Below are 26,413 nucleotides of genomic sequence, written 5' to 3'. Positions count from 1 at the left end.
GTTTGCCCATTCCAGTAATACAGGATAATGTCTCCAAATCAAGACCATTAATCACATAGAATGTCATTTTTGCCCTGCAAGAAGCATATTCATATAATCCAGATATTGCAATATGGGCATTTTAAGGTTGCCATTGTTCTCCCTACCCACCAGGGTTGAACAAAGGAAAATAATGACTGTCATTGAGTTCTATATGCCAAATATATATTATACAGTCCTAATGTCATACATCATGAAAATTTGTAAAAAGGGGAAGAGAAATATCTCCCAGTGTAAACTCAGTTTTCTTTGTTTGTTTTCAACTTCAGAAACCAACCTTTTACTGGAAAAGTCAGGGATTATGATTTGGGGTTTCTTTTTGTTGAATGAACTATGAACATTGTTTAAATTTATTTGAAGTAGCTATTACATACAGTTGGAAATAAAACACTCAAATGCAACAGAAGTATTAGGAATACAAACAAACAAATAAAAAGAACTGAAATTATTAAAGTAGATGGATAATTAAAAGGATTAAAAGAGAAAAATTGGTGGTTTTAGGTGGACTAGAGGAAGAAGGAAGGCCAAAGTGGAGAACCCAGAGAGTGAACAGTAGCAGGGGGCAAAGAGAAGACTCTGCTGATAGGGGTCAAGAGCAGGAAATGTTACCAACTGCAAGAAGGAACTGAAGGAAGGCCTTGGCTTTGGTGAGGAGATAGTAATCTTTGGATCATTAGTGTCTGGATTCAAAGTACTTGGATAACAACTTTAAGTTACTAGAGGAAAAGAGATGCCTACATTTTAAGTAGAACCTATGAATGTTTATCATTGAGATATCATAGGAAAAACACTTCAGTATTTTCTTCTTGTTATATAAACATTTTATTTCCTTTCAAGAGCTTTCTTTTTCTTTCTTTCTTTCTTTTTTTTTTTTTTTTTAAATAATTACGTACCCAAGTTCTGGGAACCTTTCTGAGGTTCTGCAGGACAGTGTGTCTGTCTCACGCCCTTGCCTATTCCCTCTCTCTCAAGCCCCTGCTGTTTTCCCCACGCTGATATGAATACCTCTAATCTGTACAAAATCTCTCCCTGGGAGTTTGGCTCTCCAGAATTAAAATATTTTTATATTTCTTTCTTCAGAAAGACTGTTATTCTATAGCACAACACTACCCTTCTGTGGTGCCCTCAATGTATTTGTATTTCTGCTAGTGAGAGAAATTGCACATGATTCTCCTCACAATTTGTTGTAATTACTAGTACTTGGGCCCCAAATTTCACCTTTGAAAAGCTAAGAAACCTCCCATGATCTAGAGTCACATATCAGATAAAATCTGAAAATATTATCATCAAATTACAAATGTAAATTAAAATATTAAATAATAAAAATTAGAATATATGAGTATGAACACTGGGGTGGCTTATTTAAGCATGCATGAAGAATTAATATTATTTAAAGCAAGTGTTTGTGTTGTTTATATAAGATATCTACGTATGGACTGGGGATGTGGCTCAAGCGGTAGCTCACTCGCCTGGGTTCGATCCTCAGCACCACATAAAAATAAAATAAAGATGTTGTGTCCAACGAAAACTAAAAAATAAATATTAAAAAATTTCTTTCTCTCTCAAAAAAAGATATCTATGTATAGCTTATAGTATAGATGTATACACTTACATACATGTATATATACACTAATATACATACACATACACATATGCTCTGTATAGATGTGTATAATTTACATGCAGTCACTCATCACTTAATACAGGAATACATAAGAAATGCATTGTTAGGTGGGATTTATCATTATGTGAACATTACTGAGTTTACTTACACAAACTTAGATAGTATAGCCTACTACACAACTAAGATATATGATCTATAAAATATACATATATATTATGGCCTATTTCTCCTAAGGCCATAATAAATAGCATAGGAGATTATTTCAAGCAAAGAGAAAATGAAGCAATTGAAATAGGAAAGTTAACAACAACATGGGTATGAGGTACATTTAGTTCATGAATGGAAGAGCCCTCCTACACGCTCACAAGAAGACTACCACTGAAGGAGCTAGGGTCAGCAACTGTTTACTGATCATAGCCAAAAGTATTTTTATATTTGGACAAGTTCAGCTGTAGAAGTATAATGAATATAGCATAGTGAATTTTACCTGTGTATTTTCCTATAACTTTGTATATTGACTGAATAAATAAATGTTGAAAATTTTATTAAAAGTAAAGCAAATAGACTAAAGGGGAAGTTAGAGTTACCTAAAGGACAGAACTGCCAGGCAATTCCTTAGGCAGATCATGCTCTCTCTTTCTGGGATGATTTGTTTCATCAACATATTTGTTGGAAAACCCATAAGAGACTACTAGAATACTAACGAAAAAAGATGAAAAAGAGAATAAATTTAGTTTACAAATTGCAAAGACAGTACAGAGAGTACCCGTATACCCTACTCATAATTTCCTCTGCTATTCATACCTTATCATACATGTGTCAAAATTAATGAATCAATATTGGTACATTATTAGTAATTAAAGTAGACCCTTTAGTGGTTTTTTAACCTGATGTTCTGTTAGTTTCTATTGAATTTTTTTTTTCTTTTCCAGGATCCCATTCAAAATGGCACATTACCTTTAGTCCTTAAGTCTCCTTAGGGTCCTCTTAGCTGGGGTAGCTTCTTAGACATCAGGACTTTGAAAGCCTTGACAGTTTTAAGGAGCCCTGGCCAAGTATGTGGAATATCCCTTAATTGAGTCTTTCTGTTGATTTGTACTAGACTGGTGTTTATCAGACGGGTGGTATTTATGGAGGAATGCCACAGAGGTAAAATGCTATTCTCATCACATTATATCAGGTGTCTGCACCATCATTATGACTCATCTTTGTTGATGTTAACCTTAATTACTGTGCTGAGGAGTGTTTGTCAGGTTCCTCCACAATTTACTTTTTTCCCTATTTCATGCTGTGCTCTTTGGAAGAAAATCAATGGGGACAGCCCCCCTTAAGGAATAGGGAGATCACTCCATCTCCTGAAGGGGCACATTGACAAAAATTTATTGGGATTCTCCATGGGATGTGCATCGAAGTTATTTATTCAATCATGTATTTATATCTACAGGAAGCCATCCATGAAATGCCTGAGGACCTTTTCTCGGCATGGCAGTTAGGGAGGGAATACATCTGGCATTGGGACCTTTCTGTGGCTCTCCCTTGGAGACAGATTGCCCAGTGCATGTGACCTTCCCCTCTACTCTGCTAGAAAGGACCCTGCAGTAGCACCAGAAATGTGGGTAACCCATTAGGAACTGAGCAGTCTACCTGCCCCCACTTCTAACCTTTTGGTGAAGAATTTTTCATAGAATTCCCTTGATGTCTTCCGATATAAATAAAGCAAACAAGGGCTCCTTGGTGTGTTAGAAGCTGGACCCTTCTGATCAGCTTGCCCATCCTGCCCCTGCTTTTGAAACTTCTTTCTGTTATCTGTGGTTATTTCACCATTTTATTTCTCTTAGCCTTTATTTCCCAGCCAGCCCATTCCACCAGAGGGAACCCCGTTTCTACTGCCTGTGTGGGACGTGAGTGGTATATATCAGTGCAGTTTTTAGGTAATGGTTTTAAAACTGTGGGTGATGGCACACACATTCTTTATATAAATTCTTTATATAATTTAAATTCTTTATATATATTCCTTATATAAATTAAAGAAATTATATATATATATATATATATATATATATATATATATATATATATATATATATATATATATAAATTTCTTGCATTTTTACTGTGTTTGGCCATTGGGAGCTCTTTCATTTGGCTACGGTTTCACTTTGGCTGCCTTCATAGTTACTCATTATGTTTTCAACACTCCACACTTTAAGGAACTACACAATTCCTTGGGGATCATCTTGTTTATTTCCTACTGCAGTTCTAGAATTAGCCTTTTTTTTTTCTTTTTTAAGGAGCCCTGGTTCCTTTTAATGGAAAATGGTATTAGAAACCAAGATTTGAGCTTTGGGTATGCTCATTGCTACTGGATATCATTGTTTCCCTGCCCTCAGCTGACAAAGTGAGGACTGTACTATGTATGTATACTAAATCATGCATATATATGTATCTATAAATATTTCTAGGCATAATCATCTGTCTGTATATAAAGCTGAACATAATATCATGTGATGTCTCCAATTCTAATGTCTTACCACATGGTTCATTCTAGCCTCTCCTCTTGCTTGTCTGTGATCCCCATTCCAACAGTGAGAAATCTGGCTCCCTATATACCATCAACTCAACTGTTGACTTCTAGAATATATGCATAGTGGTTTCAGAGTTGTTCATCCATATCCCCATGAGAAGCAATTTTTCTCAACTTGTTAATGTCCTCATGTACAAATACCTTTTACCTTTACCCTTACATGCTGCACTCATTTCTTAGATCAACACCTTTTCCACACACCCTCTTCAGTGAGACTGCTTAAACATTTGTAATACAATTAGCTTCTGTCAGAGTGTATTCCATTTCTGGGCTCCACATCACCCTAGAAAACTTTTTTCATTTCATACACTAAACTTCATTCCATGTTTTGCAAAACTCTGTGGGTTTTGACAAATGCAGAATGTCATGTTTTCATCATTACAATGTCATACAGAATAATTTCACTGCCCTAAAATATCCTCTCATCATCACTGAATCCCCAGGCAATCTCTGATGTATTAGTCATCTTTATAGTTTTGCCTTTTCTAGAAGGTCATATAAATGAATGCAATATTCCATAAATGCCAATTAGATCAAGTGCATGACACTGCTGTTCAGGTCACATATAGCCTTACCCATTTCCTGTCTACTTGATTTACCAGTTGCTGACAGAAGGGTGTTGAAGTGCAACTGTAAGAGCGGATTTATCTATTTTTCCTTTCAGTTCTATCAAATTTTGCTTCAAGTATTTGATGCTTTGTATTTAAGTCATACACATTTAGTATTGTTCTGTGTTCTTGGAGAAATTGGTTCCTTTGTCATTATATAATGCTTCTTTTTTCTTGGTAATCATTTTTTTTGGGTAAGGCTTGAAAATAAGACTCAAAGTTTTGTGCTGTCTTAACATCTCTAAAATCAGATGATCCTCAAAGAGGCTTTACCACAAGTTCCCCTCCCCATTCTGCTTCTGCAGATAAGGTCCTCCTGGTCAAACAACTTTGTCCTGGGGACCAGATACAGTTCTGATTACCTCTGTATAGAAAATTCAGTTACCTGCTAGCTGGTAGAATTACTCTAACAACCATCCACCTTCGGAAATCTGGGGAGACTCCAGTGTCTTCATACTACAGAGCCCACTTCCCATATCCTCTGTTCCTGAATGTAATCCCCATGTAGTCTTGTGTGGTGTGCATGTCTTCTTCTCCCAGGCTATAAGTACAAGTGACCATTAAACTGCTGTGATTTCATCTGTCCAGCATCAGAAGCTGTGCTCAGCCATCCATACAACTCTAGGGTGCATTCCTCCATCACAAATGGATAAATAGGGAATGACTAAAACACTTCCTCATTCTGAGATCATTTCTAAGATCATCAGAGCCAATTCAGCTGTCTTTTGATAGTGGTAGCATAGAATACCTTTCTCCTTCTCTTTTAACCCAAGTACAATGTCGTTCAAAGTGAATTTCTTACAGACAACACATAGTCCTGACTCAAGATTGTTATCCACTGTAACAATCCTTATCTTTTAATTGGTGTATTTAGACCATTCACACTTAATAATTATTAATATAGTTAAACTAATATCTATCATGTTATAACAGCTTTCTACTCTTCATATTTTTTCCTTTTTCTCCTTGTTTTTCTGCCTTCTCCAATTTAATTTAAACATTATATATGATATCATAGTATTTCATCTCCTAGTATGTTAGTTTAAATTATTTTTAAATTATTTACTGATTTCCCCAGAGTTTACAACATATATTTTTAAATAATGTCACTTTTAAATAATGTTGTGCATTTAAATCATGATTCCTGATTCCTTCCTTCACATCCTTGTCCTATTGTAGCTATTCCTTTTATTCTCTAATATTCTATGATCACCCAACTTCTTGTTACTGTTAATTCTTTAAACACATTTTAAAAGTAAGTATGAATGACAGAATTAATTTCATATAATATGTAATACAAAATTGAGTGCAACTGGAGGTTACTTTATTTGTATAAGAAATATATTGCAAATTGAAAATGAAACATTTAGAAGGTTTTATGAGCAATATAGCATAACATGTAAGTATACAACACTAATATAGAAGGTCAGAAATTAAACATTGTGGTTGACACTAACATGTTAGCAACATTTAAATTAAGTAGGTATAAGCAAATTAGGATATAGAATTTTTATTATTATAATAAAATTATTAAATGTAGTGAACTGAAAATTGATAGTATAAATCTGTTTTAAGAAGTTATGAAGCATTTTTGAAAATTATCATATATTAGGCCATAAAATTTTATACTATTAATTCTATGATCCAAATATCCTATAATTTGAAATACTACTAAAAGGTTTATACATCAGACTCAATGAGTCAAGAATTTCAAACACTCAAATACCTATTTGGTGAAAGGTATAATCAAAGCATGATATATCTAGAAGATAATAAAAATTACGTATATATGTAATCAGCATATTACATGCACTGTTTAGTTTTAAAATTAAGCAAATATGAATATTAAATTTAAAAAAGAGAGCTATAAGTTCTTAGACTAAATACTCAAGATAAAATATTATCTATGTGCAGAATTATATTTATTTGAAATCCTAAAATTTGAATTTTTATGAAATTTATTGTTTTCTCAGAAAGCATAGATAAATTGACTTGCAAAGAAGTCAACAAACAAAAAAATAAAATCATTAAGCAAATATTTCTTTCAAAAAATAAGTTCTCTAAAACTCTGAAGTAGCAATATTTTTATTATATGTCACAGAAAGAAAAAAAATGAAAGTGATGGGAAACACAGAGGCCATTTGAATAAGCCTGATGTTCCAAGCAATTATTCTACTCATCTTAATTCATGCTTTTTAAGAAGAGAACATTTATAACACAATAAAGCAGTCAACTTAAAGTTAAACTACCAACCTACTTGGAGGCAAAACAACAAAATCATTCTTATTAAAATTAGAAATAGGGACAGGATACTTGCTTTTATCAATTTAAATTGCTCTGAAAAATCTATGTCAATCAGTAAGACAAAAGAAGAATTAGGAAATATAGACTGTAGAAGAATGCAGTACCTCAACTCTTTTCAAAAAAAAAATTTATCTTTAAGAATATATATATATATATATATATATATATATATATATCCATAAATCCCAAGTAAATCATGTGAAAACTCTCTTAGCATTAATGACTTTTCTGCCTATGTAATGCAAATGAGAAAGTAATACTTTTCTTCCATTAAATCAATAACATGGTCCTATTATAGTAGAAAAATACCCCAGTCAAAATGTTATTATAAATTACAAAATGACCACAAATCATCTTCAGAAAAATGTGTGTTACTCATAAAGGCAGCCATGAACTTAAATTCTTATTTTTACATAAATATGTGTAATTCTGAAGTAAAAGGGAAGAGTATACTTGCTCCTACATGTGCAGATTGTTTTGGTATTTCAGTTCTTTCTCTAATAATTCATAGAATTATTCATCTTTAATCTAAAATACCTTTTGGAATTTGACAAGCTGAGTCTAAATTTTATTTGGAGGAAATTAAAAATGATGTTGAAAAGAAAATGGCAAAAATATAAGAAAGCACTTGGCATTCTAGATAAAGAATACATTAAATAAAAATATTGTCATTGTCCTAGAATTCTTGGACATCTAGAACTGCTCCTTCCTACCCAGAAATCATAGTTTTTTCTATATATTCCTCAGAATAAGTGAGAATAAAGAGAAAAAAATATATCTAACCAAAAAAGAACAATTATTTACTATATGATGATGGTGACTTGAGGGTATTATCTAGGCAAAGGAGTTACTTTGTGTCCTGCTCCAAATTATAAATTAGTTTTCATTAAATTTATGCATCATAAATATTAAGATACAACAGTTGTGTATCTAATTTAGGAGTAGAAATAGTCTTTCTCAGCTTTTTGAAAGAAAGCACAAGAGAAAATTCAACAGATTTGAGTACTTATATTTTTAATCTTCTGTGTCTTCAAGGAACTATCTTTTAAATACCACTTGTCCCAAACATGATAGGCAACATTACTTATTTTTATTATGTGAAGAGCTCACACAAACCAAACTCAATCACCAACCTTCCAGTAGAATAAATGGCAAGGAATATTAAAAGATAATTCATACAAGTATCTTAAATGTTTAGTAAACATTAATATTTTTCATTTTAATTATAATAAAATAGAAGCAAATTGAGGCAATAAAATTCAATTTTCATTAGCAAAGTTTTATGTGACTTCTATTTCCTAATATGAGGACGGCTAAAATAGCATTCGCCGTGTTATACACTACTAACAGTTTTTATTGTAAGAATTTTTTTTTGGTAGTGGGGATGGATAATAGGATAAAATTCTTTTGCGTATTTATGTACTAAAAACTAGTAATTGCATTTTTAATTCACTAAATTAATTATAACCTCAGACATGATTATATGCCACAACATTTACAGTAGCTCATTTGGCATAATTTTTGCTGCATTAAAGACTGCCACAAACTTTCCGTGTTTGTAAGACCTATTTAATAGCTCATTGGTCTATAAGTCACAGTGCTGGCATGATATAGCTAGATTCTGTACCCAATGCTGAAATCAAGGTGTTCTCAGTGCTGCACTCCTTTCTAGGAGTTCTGGCAAATAATTCATATCAAAGCTCAATCGCATTGTTGGCAGAATTTTTGCAACTATAAAACTCGTTTTTTTTTCCTTGTTGACTAACCCTGGAACCAATCAGTCTCTGGAGGCCACCTGAATGCTTGGCACATGGCCCCCTCCATCTTGAAACGTGGCAAGAGTGCATAGAATTTTTCTTGTGCTTTGAATCTCTGTGATTTCCCCATCTACCACTAGCCAAAGAAAACTTTCTGCTCTTAAAGGGGAATAGAATAGGCCCTCTTGGGATTAGAATGGGCCCTCCCAAATAATCTCAGTATCTTAAGGTCAACTATAACATAAAATAACAAAATCATGGGAGTAATCTTATCACAGGTGCCAATAATTTGGGCACAGAGATGGGGGCCACTTTTAGAACTCTATTTGCTATAGTGCATTATTTTCATTAGTGAAAATTTAGGAAACATGTCAGTTAATAACAATGAAATACCTAAGTTAACTATGATGTCTCTGTATTTTAGAATATAAGGCAGGCATTAAAATCAATCCCTAAAAATAGCTGTTATCTGAAGGAAATGCTTAAAATGTAATGTTACGTTTAAAAGAAACATAAAGCTGAGGTGCCACAATCAAATATATATCTTATTTTAACTTAATGAATATTATTAGACTCTGATAAAAGGAAAAAGTTCTACATCTTATCCCCAAGAGAGTGTATATGCATGCACAGAATATTAACTCTAATACAGATTGTCCACAAAGTCCCTAGGAATCCTAAATTAAGAACAACTAAGTGTATGTATTTCTAATAGGAATACTAAGGGCAATACATTCTCCGGCATTCATTTTAATAATCTATGCTGTAGACAACACCCCCATGCTATGTTCCTATTGGTAGCTGTTTTAGAAGCTTTTTCACTGGTGCAACTAAAGGACCCAACCAGAAGGACTATAGAGGAGGAAAGGTTTATCTGGGGGCTCACGGTTTCAGAGGTCTTAGTCTATAGAAGGCTAGCTCCATTCTTCTGAGCTCAAGGTGAAGCTGAACATCATGGTGGAAGAGCATGGCAGACGGAAGCAGCTCACATGGTGATCAGACAGTAGAAAGAGAGATGACCCTTGCCAGATACAAATATACACCCCAAAGCCACTGTCCCAGTGCCCCACCTCTTTCACGAACATGCCACCTGCTTTCAGTTACAATCAGTTAATCTATCAGGGATTAATTCACTGATTAGTTTAAAACCCTCACAACCTAATCATTTCCCCTCTGAGCCTTTTTGCATTGTCTCAACCTGAGCTTTTGGGGGATATCTCACATACAAACTGTAACAGTAGCCTTTTATTTTTATTTCTCTTGGTATTTCTGAGAATCCTCAGGGAAAGCTTACATATTCCACAAATCTATTCTCATTGTCCCTTTATATTTCTTGCTCTAGACCTCTGCTTCCAGCTTCTTGGTACTTAGTAACCACTTCTCTGGGCAATTACAGCTATCTTCAAACCTAATGGGCCACAAATGCAAGCACAATTTCCTTTTGCACTCCCTCAAAGCTCAGTTGACACAGGTCATAAAGTTTGACCAAATTTCATTAAGTAATACATAACATAAATATGATACAAAGCAGAAAACAAAGTCTGAAGATAAAATGTCAGATGTCACTTTTCCCCAGGCCATTGACCATGAACTTATTCAGGGCATCCCCAACAGGATATCTTGAAGACCATCTCATTCCTGAGCTTGGCCTGCAAATATATTCCAAGGCCTCTTATTTCTCTGAAAGTAGTCTTCCTAAGTTACATCCGTTTTCTTCTAGGACCTAGCATAGTATTTGTCTAGCTCCTCTCCCAAGTTAAGATTCATTTGCTTTCCTTTTGTCACAAGTCTTAAGCAACATAAAACAGCATTTAATTTTTTCAAAGATAGCTAGCATAAGCTAAAAATAATAGTCAAGAGTAAATTTCTCAAATTCTTGATTATTTAGTTCGTTAGATGATCCATTCAGGGGACACTGTCCCTGATGTTGTAGATCTTTATCTATCCAGGTCAAGGTCCTATGAGTAGTCCCTAAACTTGTCAAGGTGAAGTAAGATGAGGCTGCTCTGTCTTCCTGAATAAGCCATGCTTGTAATACTCCTTGAGTATCCCTTTCCCCAAAGCAAATAATACTTCTCAGAGATAATACGTTATTGATCACATTTTTTTAAAAAATCCCATGGCAAAAATACCTGATAAAATATTGTCATCTAACCTATATGACTAAACAATATAATAAATAACATAGACTCTTATTTGGATTACTTAACTTGCTCATATCAGCCCCCTGGAAAATGAAGGTCTGTCCAGGAAAACCTGCTTACACAGTCCTAAGAGTCTCCCTCAAAAAATTCCTTTCAGAGCATAATTAACCCAAATTACCTTCTACTCTATGGAAAACAACACTTTGGAGGAAATAGAGGTTTTTTAATGATAATATATTACAAATCCAAAGTTTATCTTTAGCAATAATAAAGATGTACTAACAACTTCGAAGTAGTACTTTATCTTTTCCCCACATATGTCCTTACCCATTACTAAAATAAAATACATAAAATTTAGAGATGTTATGAATTTAAGTTTGTTTGTGTTTTACTATATAATATTTACATAATGCATTCATTTAAGAATGTATTACTTTAAAAATTAGTACAGATATATTGGGTTCAGCTTGATCCTTATGTAAACACTTATAATTTTCTCAGTGATAATCATACTCTCTGCACTGCTGTGTTTTCCCTATGTTTAAATTGGGGGGCAAAGCATTTATTTTTTATCTGTAGACAATCATTATCAATCATTATTTCAGGAAAAAAAAACAAGAATAGTCAAAATCTGAGATTGTTTATTTTAGAATTAAAATACCTAATACTCAGTCAACTATCTATAGTCAAGAAATAAGATTAACCAAATTATTTACACAGACCTAGTTTTGATAATTTAATAGCTATATTTTGATATGCTAAATATAATTATTCTGTGATTCAATTAATGTGTCTATGGGAAGATGTAAATTTTTACCTACATGTTTTGAAGAAGAAATTATTTTAAGATAAGCTGTAAAGAAATTGGTAAAGTGACAAAAATATGAGTAGATTCAACCAGGTGAGCAGCTGAAAATGTAATCAGGAATGAGTGTCTACATTCTCATTCTAGGGATGGACATTCCACCCTCAAAGTTATGATTATCATATAAGGCAGTTTCTTAGTATGCTAGAGAGAAGAGGGACATCAGTTTAAACCAGTTAACTACCTTACAAGTGAAACCACTGTAGAATCAATCAAAAGTAATGTCAGTCTTTAAAATCATGAAATCATGATTTTTGAGACAAGGATACTAGAGAAATCCATCAATATGGCTGCTCCTCTCAGATGCTTTAATTTTTAGGAAAAATATGAGGGTGCAATTTTAGGTTGTTTTGTAATTAATCATCTTAATTTTTTATTTACATTCCCTAGGGATAAATTGCTAAATATATTCTGTTGTTCAGGAGCTAAGCAGAGAATATTCATAGATTAAATCTTAACTTCAGGGTACAAATAGAAGCATATAAATCTGAGCCTGGGTTGGTTTTATGAGGTGAAGCAGGGGAACAATCTATTGAAGGAACATTTTATACCCACTTTCAAGAATAGAGTTGAAGAATAAGTCCTTGAATTTAGGTGACTCCTACTTGCATTTGAATGAACCTGTTTCCATTTCTACAATTTTAACAATAGAATAGTAATATTTCACTGTAAAAGATTTTTTCTTGCAAAAATAATTTGGGTTGGTCAACTATCTACTTAATACTCCCAGGGAACCATTCTTCTGGTTTGATGTCAGGCCCTTATTTCAGTTAAAGCCATGTAACATCCTTTTAATAAATTCTTGTGAGGCTAAATTTACTAAATATGGCTCTAACCTGCTGGCATGTGGTTTCAGAAATATGCATTTTAATGTATCCAGCCTAATATAGCTTAACAGCAAATATGGACCACCCCAAGAGCTATGTTTAGGGCTTATCTATGTAAAATTATAGAGTTAATAGTTTCTATACATACAAATTGTCAACTTCATTGCAATAAAGTCTGGATAATCTTGAATTTGGGACCTTCTTCAATTACATGTGATATTCATCATCAAATGAAGAGATAAATGGTAGCACTATTTACATAACATGAGAATTGAAATCTTGAAAAGGAGCTCTATTACTAAAAGACAATAATTTAAAATGAGGCTTACTTAAATTGGCATACATCCTCATGCACTGGAAATAATGTATTAAGTACCTGCATTTCCATACTAACATTTAGGACATCTTTAAATAAGTGTTAAATAAGGTAAATTATTAAGTGACTAAATAAATAAATGATATATGGGTGTACATATGAAAGAATTCACTGGTGTTTATCTGCTGTTGATTTAAGTAAAACTTTGTAGTAAGCCAAATTTACCTTATCCCCTCAGCTCTCCTTCCTGTGCCAACCCTGACCTACACAAATTACCATACTTCCTTTAAAAAGAAATCCCAGTGTTCTGATTCTTTCAGAAAAAGAAATGCTATCAGATATTTATATTTTAATATAAAAGTTAGAAAATCCCTCATGGTTTTCACTTCTACAAATAAATTCTGAAAGTAAGGAAATTGTCCCAGATTAAAAGACTTTCAAGCATAAGCAGTCAGTGAAGGGTGAAGGCCATGCAATAATTGACAATTCCAGAAAGAATCAATAAGACACTTCTTCTCCCTAGTTTCTTGCTCCCGTAGAATGGCATAATTTTTTAAACAGCCAAACAATCTGGTAACCAATAGTACTTGTACTACAATTTGAATTACCATCAGTCTAAAATTAGCCACTTAATATCAGATGCCTTTGGGTATCCTATTTCAAAAATAAACAAAAGTATATGAGTTAATTAAATGAAATAAGTTAAAATAACAGTGTCATCCTTTCTCACTCTCATGCTGAGCTTACAGAGAACTCCTTGATTCTCGTGTTTCCTATAAAATCAACAACTCCTCATAGGTCAATGCTGTAACCAAAAGCACAATTCCAGTTTTTACTCTCAGAGGTAAAAATTCACCTTTGAAATGCATGAAAGTTCAAATTGGAATCTTTCAAGCCAACACTGTCTAAATTGCCACCAAAATAAATACTTATCATCAGTGTATGTCTGCATAATGTTACCCACCCATGCCTCTGAATAAAGGCTTCTCTCCCTATCATCCTCTACCATCACTAGTGGTAGAACCTCAAATAGACATCACCCACTCTGGCCTTCCAAGATCAAGTCTCCCCCAAAACACAGATAACTATCATTGGAAGGTGTCCACATTAATGAGCTAACACAGCAAAAGGAACTCTTCGGTGCAATTAAACCTTTCCACAGTTTCATTTAAAATGGGCTATTACCCTGAACAAATGAACTAAAAAGAAGCTTTGTTTGTGGGTTAGGAGGATAGGAGTCAGTGGAGAGCAATAGGAAAACACTAAAGATTCAGAATTTCCCAGCATCATTTTTCAAATACTTTTAAAAATACCTTAAGTTACCATTTCCTTAGCAGCTATACACCACACACGCATTCATAGCACACTGAAGGGTATTCATTGACATTCACACAGATATATACTTTTCAAAGGTTAAATTTAAAGATTTTTCTAATCAGAGAGATTTCTAAACCAATGAAGTCCAGGTACTATCTAATAATGGAATTCAAAGGGTGATAAATCTGGAACTGAAATCCCAGTATACTTGTAAAATGAACATTAATCATATATTTTACTATGTTCATATTCTTTATAACCAAAATATACAAAAGATCCTAAAAATCTCTTTGAATTTAATTTAATTATTTTTTTCACAGAATTTCTATTCTTTATAGTTTCCCTGACAGTATATTTTTTTTTGCCTTTTTAAAAAGTTTGTTCTTTTTAGTTATCTATGAAGTAGAGTATGTTTTGACATATTTATACAAACATGATGTACATCTTATTCTAATTAGGATCCCAGTCTTGTGGTTGTACTTGATGTGGACATTCACTGTGGTGTATTTATATATGTGCACAGGAAAGTAAATCAGATTCATTCCACTGTCTTTCTATTCCTGTCTCCCCTCCCTTCCCTTCATCCCACTTTGTCTAATCCACTGAACATCTATCTATTCTTCCCATTTTCTCCTTTTTGTTTTGTGTTAGCATCCTGCCATTTTGAACTGGAATATTAGGGAAAAAATCCATGGTATCTGGAATATTAGGGAAAAAAATCCATGGATTCTGATGTCACTAGCAGGAGATTAACAATTCATTTCATTAATCACCTAGTAAATTGTGTTGGGGAAAACAATGCATAGATAACTGCTTGGTTTTTATTTTGTCTTTGTTTTAAGATGAAAGATACTGGTATTTAAATATTGATTATTACTGTTCCTTTGAAAGAAGATAGTTAATAAGAGAAGGAGATAAATAATAGGTCATAGGTTCTAGAAGACAATGGGACAAAATCCCACAGAACCTTTAGAAAGAAGGGTCTGTCTTGGGTAAGACATAATAAAGCTCTGTTTTCACAAGAGAAAGGGTAAGCAAGATGTCATAATGCTTTAGGGAAGCTATTGAATCAGCTGGAGATTTCTGTGTTCTGTGCAACAGGATGTGATGTACATGAGGATTCTGGCTCCCAGTTAAAAATCAATGATATATTGATTTTTCATATATGACCATAGGCAATTGCAAAGGTATCACCTGACAGGCCTCCTGGAGGAAAGTTGCCCTCCCTATACAAGATTTGGTGCACAGCCAAAGCACTGAAGTCCTGGAGGGCATTGCAGTCAAGTACTTAGTCCCCTCTGGCTGGCTGTGCTCTTCATACATTCCTAGCTCTAGAGTTTTCATTTTTTTATTTGGGGCCTTGGGGAAAAGTATTGAAACCACTTTTCCCTGCTGTCAGTACCTAGGAGTTTTATACTCCTTACCACCTCCACTTCACTCTGCCCCTTACCCAAGGGTGCATAAAACTGATGAAGCCCCAAACATCGAGATGATCCTGCATGTCTGTACTAATCCATTTGATCCTCAAATAGGACATCATTGCAAGAAGGAAATGGAATGAAAGGAGTCAGTGCCTTCTCTCTCAGTCATTTGCTTATACCAAGGCAATAATTCAAGTGATTAAAGGCTTTTTTTCTGGGACCAGTTGTTTTGATGAGCTACTCTGATGCCTGACATTCAGCACTCTCTCCCAGCTCAGTGAGCTCCTGACAGTTCCTTCTAAAAGGGAATTCAGAGCTTGTTTCTGCATACCTAGCTGCATCATCTGGAGCCAGTTGCTAAAGCTATCTAAACCACCTATAAAATAGATATAACAACTTTTATAGATTTACTGTAAGAATTAAGCGAGGCATATAAATATGTAGCATAGGAGAGTTTCAAATACCAATATGAGCTGTTTATGCATTGCTAAACAAATTTATAGTTATTTATGTTTCCTTATCGAATAGATTATATATGAATATGGTAATAAAATTATAAATGAAAAATTATGTAACATAAAAGTAACTTTCCTGCTCTCTGGTCTCGATTCTTCTCTATATTAGTCTGGTTGTTTTGTTTTGTTTATGTTGTCATTTTTGTGCTTTGGTTTTTCATTTTAGTTTTTATTGTTACTAAAACAAAATACCCAAATCTGGATAATTTGGTCAAGAAAAATTTATTTCATTCAAAGTTCTAGAGATTCAAAGGCATGGTGCTGGCATTGGCCTGGGTTTGGTAAGGACCTCATGGTGGACAGCATCACAACAGGAGTGTGTGTGGAGGAAGAGATCACATCCCACACCTGAAGCCAGAGAAGCCAGGGGTCCCACAGTTCCTTAAAGTATCATGTTTGCAATTGGCCTATGGACAATCCCTAGGTCCCAGCTCTTAAAGGTCCCACCACCTCTCAGTACTTCCATACTAGGGAACAATCTTCCAACACATGAACCCTTGAGGGAACTCCAACTATATTCAAACCATTGTGCCCGCTAATTATGTACACTCTACTAGTAACACATAAGGCAAAATCTTGCAACCTCAAGCCTTACATATAGGTAAGTAGAAGTTATAATTTCCCAAAATAAAGATAAAAAGATTGATCATATAAATTTAATGCTCTATAGTTAATATATGTCCTAATTTAGCTCTTAATTTTTCTTCACCAATCTTCTGTCATTGAATGAAGATACTCATTGTCATAATCTTAGTATACTTTTCTATAAACTATGCCTTGATAATAAGTCATATTAATTTTCTTCTGAAAAAGTCACAAGCCTTTCCTTTGAAATATGTTACATTCTTTTGTTTACCTGGAGTAGTCTTTTTGGTTCTTAGTAAAGGTTTCTGCATTTAAGTAGAAACAATAATAAGCTTATCAACTAATATATTTTGAGAAAATGCTTTAGTTTTAGTTGTCAAAGTGATGTGGATTCTTTACTATCTATTATTATCAGGAATGATGTATTTGGTATATAGGAATGTTTCTTGTTTTTTAAGTACTCAGTACTATTCTTTGGGGAAAAAATAGGTTAATAATAAAAATTTAAGAAGTTAATTCACTTTGTCACTAGAATTGCTAGGACCAATAGTGGATAATTTAACATTTCTGCATCGTCTTGAGAGAGCAATAGTAATGTATGTAATTGGAGTATATCTTCTTCAACTCTGTCTTCCTTGTTAGAGATTTGCGGAAGTTCTAGAGTCTATAGGCTCCTGGCAAGGTATCATTTCTTCTTCTCAAATATTCACCATTCTTATCTCTTTATACCCTTTCTCCTGTTCATGTCAATCTTCTCAAGAAACTCAAATTGCTCTCTTCAGATCTTATCTCCACCCTGTTTGCACAGAACTATCTCAAGCTCTCAAGCTACCATCTATTCCCAGTTTCTAAAACCTTTCCAGAGCATCAGCTGGAATTGATACCAATCATTAGCAAAATTCCTAAACCCTCAACTGTGTCTCTAATGCATCTTCAATATTTTGGGTCTAAACAAATCTGCCTTCCCACAGAAGTGACTGCTCACCCTAAAGACCACTCAAATAGCAGTATTTCCTTTCACAGCATTTCCAATTCTAGGAATGACAACAGATTGAAGGAGACTAAAGAGAGGTGAAAACTAAACAAAATACATGATCCCTGATTAAATCTGGAAATACAAGACAGATAGTGGAGCAGAGCAGAGCATTCTATCAATATAAATTTTCATTTTGAAAATTGTATCAGCAAAGTATTATATCACATGTACACAACACAATTATATGTAGTAATGTAAGATAATGTCTCTAGTTTTAGAAAATCGTATTGAAATATTTGTCCCAGAGGGACAGAGTGCTCCAGCTTAATATCAAATGTTTCAAAAATTATACAGTATACAAGAAACCAAAAGAGAAAGACAAAATATAATGAGGCAAAATGTAAACAATGGATATGGATAACCAGAATAAAGGTGGTGCTCTTAAAAAAAATTTGTAAAAATTTAAAACTTTATCCAGAGAAAAGTTTTAACCAATCAATAAAGACTAACCCCAATGTTCTGAGCCTGAACAATGAAAGATAAATGCTGTCACCAAGAATACCAAAGGAAAATGAGAGAAGGTCAGAGGTGAACACTGGATTGGATTTTGAAAATGTGAATTTTGAGATGTGACACTCTCAGTGAAATACTATTCCCAGGGAACAGCTGGACATTTGTATTCAGAAAACAGGCCACAGCATAGACAGAGCCCCCATTATTATTATGAAGTAGCTAATAAAGAGATGCAAAATTATCCAGGATAAAAAATATTAAGAAATATTAGGTAGAGGTTATTTTAAAAGGCCAGCAAACTCATCAGAAATCCCATTGAATGAGAGAACTCAATGAAACATATCATTCACAGTTCAGAAAACTGAATAAAAGGATCTTAATCTCTGATTAAATTCACTCTGATTGCTGTCGTTTCTCTACATTATGTTGACTTACACATCTTGATGGCTGGATTGATGTTACTTGTTATTTTAATTATGTGCACAGAATTAAAACGGACATTTCATACCTCAGCATTATTTATTTATTTATTTATCTTTCTGAAAGCACCAGAGAAAATTGGCCTTAGACAATTCTGCATTTTAATAGACAAGTTTAATTGACTCCTGTTCTGGAATGACTGATGTGTGGTCTCTCTGGTAATGCTGAATGCCACCTGTTCTGTAATCATTTTAATCATTGGATTGCCACATGGCAACAGTTATGGATGCTACCAGTCTGTAACATGACAGACATTTTAAGGGCCATTTGTTTTTCTATTCATATTATACTGATGAATTAAATTTGAGGAGCTACTGATGGTGCAAAGGGGACTAACAGAGGGTCAGGATGCACTCTCATCTCTAGAACAGTGTTTTCATAGCACCTAAAAACCACTGAGTGAACCAAAATTAACGTTTGTTTTCCAGAATTGTACAGATAAATGTAAACTTTGACTGAACTTTTTTTTTCTCCCTCTAAAAAACATGTCTTATAAAACTACTATGTTACTCACACAAACAGCTATTTCAAGAAGTAGTTGTTATAAGGATGCTGCATACCAGAGGGAATCTTTTCAAAAACTTCAGTCTACAATGCAAATTCATTTCTTAGATCACACCACACAGCTGCATAGTAAGTGTACGCGCTCTTGGCTATAGTTATGAAAAATTCTTTGAAGCAAACTTCCTGCATAAGAATATCAGTCAAGATACACAGAAAAGCATCCATGAATTCCACTCCATTAATTTTGCACTTGCTGCTTTCACATACTGCAGTTTCGTGCTTGTCTGAGAACTTTCATAATCATATTTATTGGAAAAGAATTGGTTTTATTTGTATATCTAAATACCATAGTACATAAAACAAGTACCTGTGGGAATAAGAGGTGCTACTCTTATTATTTACGCACAATGATGAAATAGACTCTTGTTTTAAAGCCAAAATATGCACAGAAAACTCTTACCATTATCTTTCCTTTGTAGCAGCAGTTTTACCAAATGTCTTGACCTCAGATCACAAATCAATTTATTTCCTCTTTCTACAATTCTACTGCTAACCAGAGAGATTTAAATAACACAGGGGGAAAATATCATAACACTTTTCCACTGTCTCAGAATATATTTTACAATGATGTTTCTAGCTTTTATGCAGCTACCCATGCTGCAATGAAATTAATTCTTTTAATCATCTTATACAATATTTACTAAAGTATAACTACTACATACAGCATATTTTCTTTCCTGTGAATATAAAACCCTAGTAATTATATGGTGCATTTACTACACAAAAAGTGTGCATGGCTTAATTAAAAGAAGCATATCTATTATTTGTTTCAATAGCACCCTACATTTTTAATGCTACTGAATGGTGGAATTTTATTTTCTACTCATTGTACTAGATTCTGTACAATAATTTTGAATAAGATATGACTTACAACCACTCAGACTACACTGACAATATTACCTGATTGAAGTTGAGCTCTCTCTAAATAAGCAAACAAGTATATGTTTTAAGATTCATGGTAACAGGAACCTCGCTAATAGAAGCAACATTGGGATGAACTAAAATAAAATTTACCTAGATGAGTAAACCTCAGTGGCCACCTAGGGGAAACAGGTCCACTCTGTGGTGAGACTGCAAAAGGGAATTTAGCAGAAATGAGGGTAAAGACCTTGGGGAAGAGGGCCCAGGGAGAGCTGGAACTCTCATCCTGTCCTTCAGCTTCTGGTCCAATGCTACATCCATTTTGGTTTTGAGGGTGTGTTTTTTTTTCTTATTAACTTTTATGAATTTATCTTGTTACTGTCCTTTATTTAACTATATTCAGAATATAATACTTAATTTTTGAAACAGAAAATTTCAGGAGAGAAGCTGTGTCCATTAGGAAATAAGTAAAGAATAAATAAATTGACTCTTCTTATCTATTCTTGTCTTTTCTTTACAAATATAAACAACAGAAAGGGGGAAATTTGAGCAGGTACTATACCACATACACACATGCACACACAGAGAGAGAGAGAGAGACAGAGAGAGAGAGAGAGAGAATCTGAACCTAAACTTAGGCTTGTTTTTACTTTAATAAATGATTAACCAGTTGTTCAGACATTGAGTAAAATGGGACCTATCTATTAAGACCAATGATTATCTCTTCCAAAACTTGAAAACATGAGACAATTAAACCATGAGATACAGATAGCCTCTAGAACTGAGTTATAGAAAAACAATTTCCAGTTCTCATTTATCACTAATAAAGCTTTTTGGGGGTATAGTATGTATAAAACAGGGCTATGAAGACATTTATTTAAGACATAGTACTAGATTTTCTAAAAATCTAGAAAACAGTCCCTGGAGTGCTCATAAAGGCAAAGTGCAGTGTCTATTAAGTACCCTGACACACTGAGAGTGATTACAGGTAGTAGGAACCAAGCCAAACCGAAGTAATTATAATACTGCAGATCAAAAATCATAGGTGCCAGAGGGCAAGAAAGAAGAGGTAGATATGGTGACAGATTAATTGTGAAGAAAAATAATAGTCATGGAAGAAATGCAACAATGATGTTAATAAAAATTTCATTAATTGTACATTACAATATGGGCTCAAGTAAGCAGAGATTTTGTCTGTATTTTTGACTGGTGGGTCTTAGTTCCTAAAAGTACCCTTGTACATTGACAGGTTTGTTTGACACATAGTAGGTATTTCCTGGATGATTAAATAATGTGCCATATGGCTTAAATATATTATATTTAATACCTGTAACTCTACTGCAAGGTTATTATTCTCATTTTGTATTTTAATTTAAAATTAAGGCATTAGATTAAGGGCCATGCTAAAACTATATAATAGACATTATTAAACCACAAGGTTTCCTAATTCTAAATGTAGTATTTCTTCTGCAGCATGAGGAAATTTACTAGGAATGATAAATTTAATTAGAGGACAGATTTCTAGGCCTTATTCTGTTAACAAGTCATCTAACCTTGGATAAGTTAACTAGTTTCTCCATGAAACCACTCCATTTAAGAAAATGGGACTACTTAAAAACACAGAAATTAATAATAATATAAAGAATAGTTAGCCAGGTACAGTGGTGCACTCCCATAAACCCAGTGGCTTGGGAGATTGAGGCAGGAGAATCACAATTTCAAAGCCAAACCAAAGAAATTATAATTAAATATAATTATAAATTGCTTTTGCAATTTAACAAGGCCCTATGCAACTTAGCAAAACCCTGTCTCAAAATAAGAAATAAAAAGGGCTGTGGGTGTGGCTCAGTGGTTAAGCACCCCTGGATTCAATCCCTGGTACACACACACACAAAAAAAAATCTGTTTGTCACACTGTATTGATTACAAAGATCACATGAATTCATGCAAAAAATATGTGGTATACAAATAAAAACCGTTGAGATCAACAATAAGAATAGTCTAGTACTTTAAATGATGCTACTGAAATAAATAGAAATACATACAAGGGAAGTTGCTTTTTTTTTTTTTGCTTATTTTCCTTGAAAGGGGGTTTTTACAAATATTGCATTGAAGTGTCCATGGAATACTCAGGAAGTATAAATAATGTTTTATAAAATTAAAAATATAAGAATAAGGCTCATACTTAAGGACATGTGTTTGAAAGTAATCCACATAATGATGGTATTTAAACTCATCAGGGGATGAAATTTTTAAAAGAAAATGGCATAGTGTTAAGAAAGACAGAGGGCTTGAGAGTACTTATGATGATCCACAAAGGACTGCAAGCATAGATAGACAAAGAGGTACCAAAGGGGTAGAAAGACTTGGCAGTGTGAGGTCACAGATGTCAAAAACTAGGGACTTCCAGTGAGGGAGAGCTGCTTAGTGGTGTCTAACATTCAGGAGTATAAGAGGAGCCAAATGCAATGGCAACTGTGGCTATGCATCAGGAATAGTTTTAGTATTTGATTGAGAATCTGCCATATGAAAAGAAGAATAAGACATACACATCATTATTTTGCTAAATCTTCAGAAAGACCTAAGTATATTTGTAAACATAGAAAGGAGTAATGAGGAAAAAGGAAATTGAAAATGTATAAGAGCTGTGAGTTTGCAAAGGAAGGAAAGTTTGCATGCCAAGGAGAATAGAAATTACTTTAGGCAGAAAGAGAATTAGGATATAGAAATATTTTGTTACAAAGAAGATGGAAGTTCATTGGGTCACCTTCCATTTTAAGACCCCTGGTGTTTAAAAACACCAGAAATACTGCAGCAAAAAATGCCAGAAGAGTCCCTGCTCTCCCATAACTGTCCAACATGGTGGACAGCATCCATTGAACAGGATAGGGCTGATTCAAGATACTTGAAAAGTAGGGTAGATGTTTGAACTGATAAGAGAAATAGGATTAGAGGTTAATGAGAAATAAACAAGTGATAACGTCCGGAATTCATTTCTATTTGACATAATACACAGGGTTGCATGATTTACTGCAGTTTTTAATTAATCTAGACATAGGAAAGATAAGAATGACAAAGCTTAATGAATGATATTTATATAATGTGTAAAGTATATATTATTTATTAAAGTACATGTGTTTTTCAATGCTAAGTAGGACAAAAATTTAAGAAGTCTTCCACAAAAAACAAGTTCTGAAGCTACTGTTTTCTGTATTCAAATAATTAGTTTGAAAAATTTAATCCATGAACTAAAATATTTATATCCATAGTAGGCCTGAAAGACCAGGAATTATTGTATTATAAGAGTTTCAGAAAGATGAAACTAACATCTAAGGGATGGAAGAGAAATCGTGAATGTCAAATCTTGGTATATCTGCAGGGCTGTGACTCAGACCAAACTGACACATAAAGTCAGTTTCTCCCACACAAAATACAAGGCTAATATTAACAGAACTCAGAGCATGAAAAATGAGCTATGGGAAAACATAAATACTGTATCTAACTTTGATGTTAGGAAAGGGCCGAGATAGAAATACACTCCACTGATCAGTTAATACCTTTCAGTAAGTAAGTAAGAAGCAAAAGGACTAGCATATTACTGATAACAGGATGGAATAACACCAAGTTTTTTATGATGAATTCTGAAGTCTGAGATAAGCATTCAGCTGAAGAAATAAACCTCAGAGAAGAGCTGTGATCACTTAGTTACATAAATAGTGATTAATAGGAGCTAAAACTTACCAAATCAGAGTAAAACCCAATGTGGGTGAGCTCAGTGGGTAAGCATCATCCAACTGATTGAGGCCAAGTGAACACAAATGTAGAAGGTGAGAAGATTTGCATCTATCTGTTCTTCTTCTACCCTTAGAACTCCTGGTCTCAGGCCTTCAGATTCCAGCAGGAATCTCGACCATCAGCTCTCCAGCTCCTAGGACTTTGAGTATTGGTATACTCAATATTCCCTAAATACCACAGGGGTATAGTTCCCTGCCGCAGCCCAGCTGGCTGGGCAAACTAACCAGGAAGTGACGAAGAGCTTGTGTAGATTGATACAGCAGGAGTGGGAGCCATTTATTGTAGGATAGGAGACTGTGCCTCTGGGTCAGGTTTGTATTTGGGCTCTTGCAGTGGCGTCCTACTCCCCGAGCAGGGGGCGAGGAAGAGCCCGCTGCCGCTGCTTGGAAAGTCCTTGCTGCACCATGACTGGCTCGCGCACATGGCAGCCGCCGCGCTGATTCACGCACGCTCTGATAACGAAAAGTATTCAGTAATAGCCTTTTGCTGCAACTTTTTTCCTGATAATCCTTCCTCCTCTAAACTTTCTTCTTTCTGACTAGAGTTCCCGGGCTTCCATCAACACATGCCCTAACTATTCCTGGTTCCACTGGGGTGCCTCTTTCCCTTATCAATTTACATAACACCCCTTCCATATTTTCATCACAAAGACAATACAATACACTGAGACAAAACAAGACATAAACATACTGCATCAATCCTCTCCATTTTTTCGAAATGGTCATTTTTCCTCTCGCCCTATCTAGGGACGAGCAGATTTGCTCCCATCCTATCTATGGACGGGCAGCTTTTTTCTCATCACTTACCCCCGAGTGTCCCGGGGCTCCCAGTATGGGCCACCATCTGCCACAGTCCAGCTGCAGCAAAATAGCCGGGGGCTGAGGAGCAACTTGTGTACATTGATACAGCAGGAGTGGGAGCCGTTTATTGTAGGACAGGAGGGGTATATATACATTACACACAGCTTATCTTAATTAACATAAACTAGATACAGCAGTCAACCAATAAGGAATCTCCACACTTAATGGCTCGATGGTGTTACTTCACAAACCACTCCCTCTGGCAAAATGCCAGGCACCATCTTGACTTGTTTACAGACCCTAACAGTTCCCCACTCTCCAGCTTGCAGAGGGCAGATTGTGCATATCTCCTATTGGCTCTGTTTCTTTGGAGAACCCTAACACAATGGGTTGTTTATGTTTTCTTAAAAATTCAAGTATATTATCAAAGGTTAATATAATACATGTTTGGATTTACACAGGGCCAGTAGATAACCTTTCTGCTTTTCTACCCAAGACATGAACTGAGACAAAGGAATCAGATCATTAAAAATGTCAGCCCTAGTCAGGCACGGTGGTACATGCCTGGAATCCCAGTGGCTCAGGAGGCTGAGGCAAGAGGATCACTAGTACAAAGCCACCTCAGCAATGGTGAGGCACTAAGCAACTCAGTGAGAACCTGTCTCTAAATAAAATACAAAATAGGGCTGGGTATGTGGCTCAGAGTGCCCTGGGTACAATCCTTGATACCAAGAAAAAAAAAAAAAGTCAGGCTTGCCACTGATGGGGGTTTCCAGAACAAGTCTTCATTTAGTAAAACTGTACTCTTCCAAATAATCAGCCTCTGAATTCATATTTTTAAAAACCATTATAACAAACATAGAAATGGCAGGATCCTCTTGAAAGGTTTCAGGGCTGCAGCCACCAGTTTTGCCACCTGTCCAAGAGCAAATCAGATCTTGTTCTCCCTCTTGGCATCTAGATGTCAGAGGATTGAAGGAGAGATGGGTTAGCCATGTATATGATCACATCTCCCTCCCCCTACACACCAAGGAGACTTGGGCAAATAAAGGCCAAGATCAAACAGCCATGGAGACCTCTTGGAGAAGAAAAAGAGTTAAAGGGTTCTCCCATAACACTATATATTTCAAGGGGAAAATATATTACTTTATAAGCCTGAGGAATGTTGCAAATTCAGCCTCAGAAGGACTGGCATTACAAAGCTAGATATAAAGTGACAGAAATATCCCAGTCTTAAATGGCCTAGATAATTGCCACTTCTTACTTCTTCATTTTGACAACTGGAAGACAATAAAATGAGTCCTACCTGGTTAGTTTCTCTTGTATTATGGTAAAAGCACATTCACAGTTGGGTTCCGGAAAAATGGTTTTATCACATTCATAGCATTAAAATGAGCTCTGGAGAAATGTTTTATAATTCTATGTATAATTCTTTATGTCCTATTATCCCTCTCTCTGTAAACACAGCCAAGCCTAATCCCCAGAGTTGCAGTTTTTTTTAAAAGGTAACTAAGAATG

The 26,413-nt window shown here is 34.6% G+C and overlaps 1 pseudogene; it reads left to right on the top strand.

Annotated features, from left to right (window-relative positions):
* The window catches only part of LOC114086895 (dnaJ homolog subfamily B member 6-like), a 30,877-nt pseudogene extending 6,637 nt beyond the window's left edge, over positions 1-24,240 (top strand).
* Positions 24,241-26,413: the final 2,173 nt, after the last annotated feature.

Source organism: Marmota flaviventris, chromosome 6 (assembly GCF_047511675.1).
Source record: "Marmota flaviventris isolate mMarFla1 chromosome 6, mMarFla1.hap1, whole genome shotgun sequence".
Lineage (NCBI taxonomy): Eukaryota > Metazoa > Chordata > Mammalia > Rodentia > Sciuridae > Marmota > Marmota flaviventris.
This window is presented reverse-complemented; position numbering and strand designations above follow the sequence as displayed.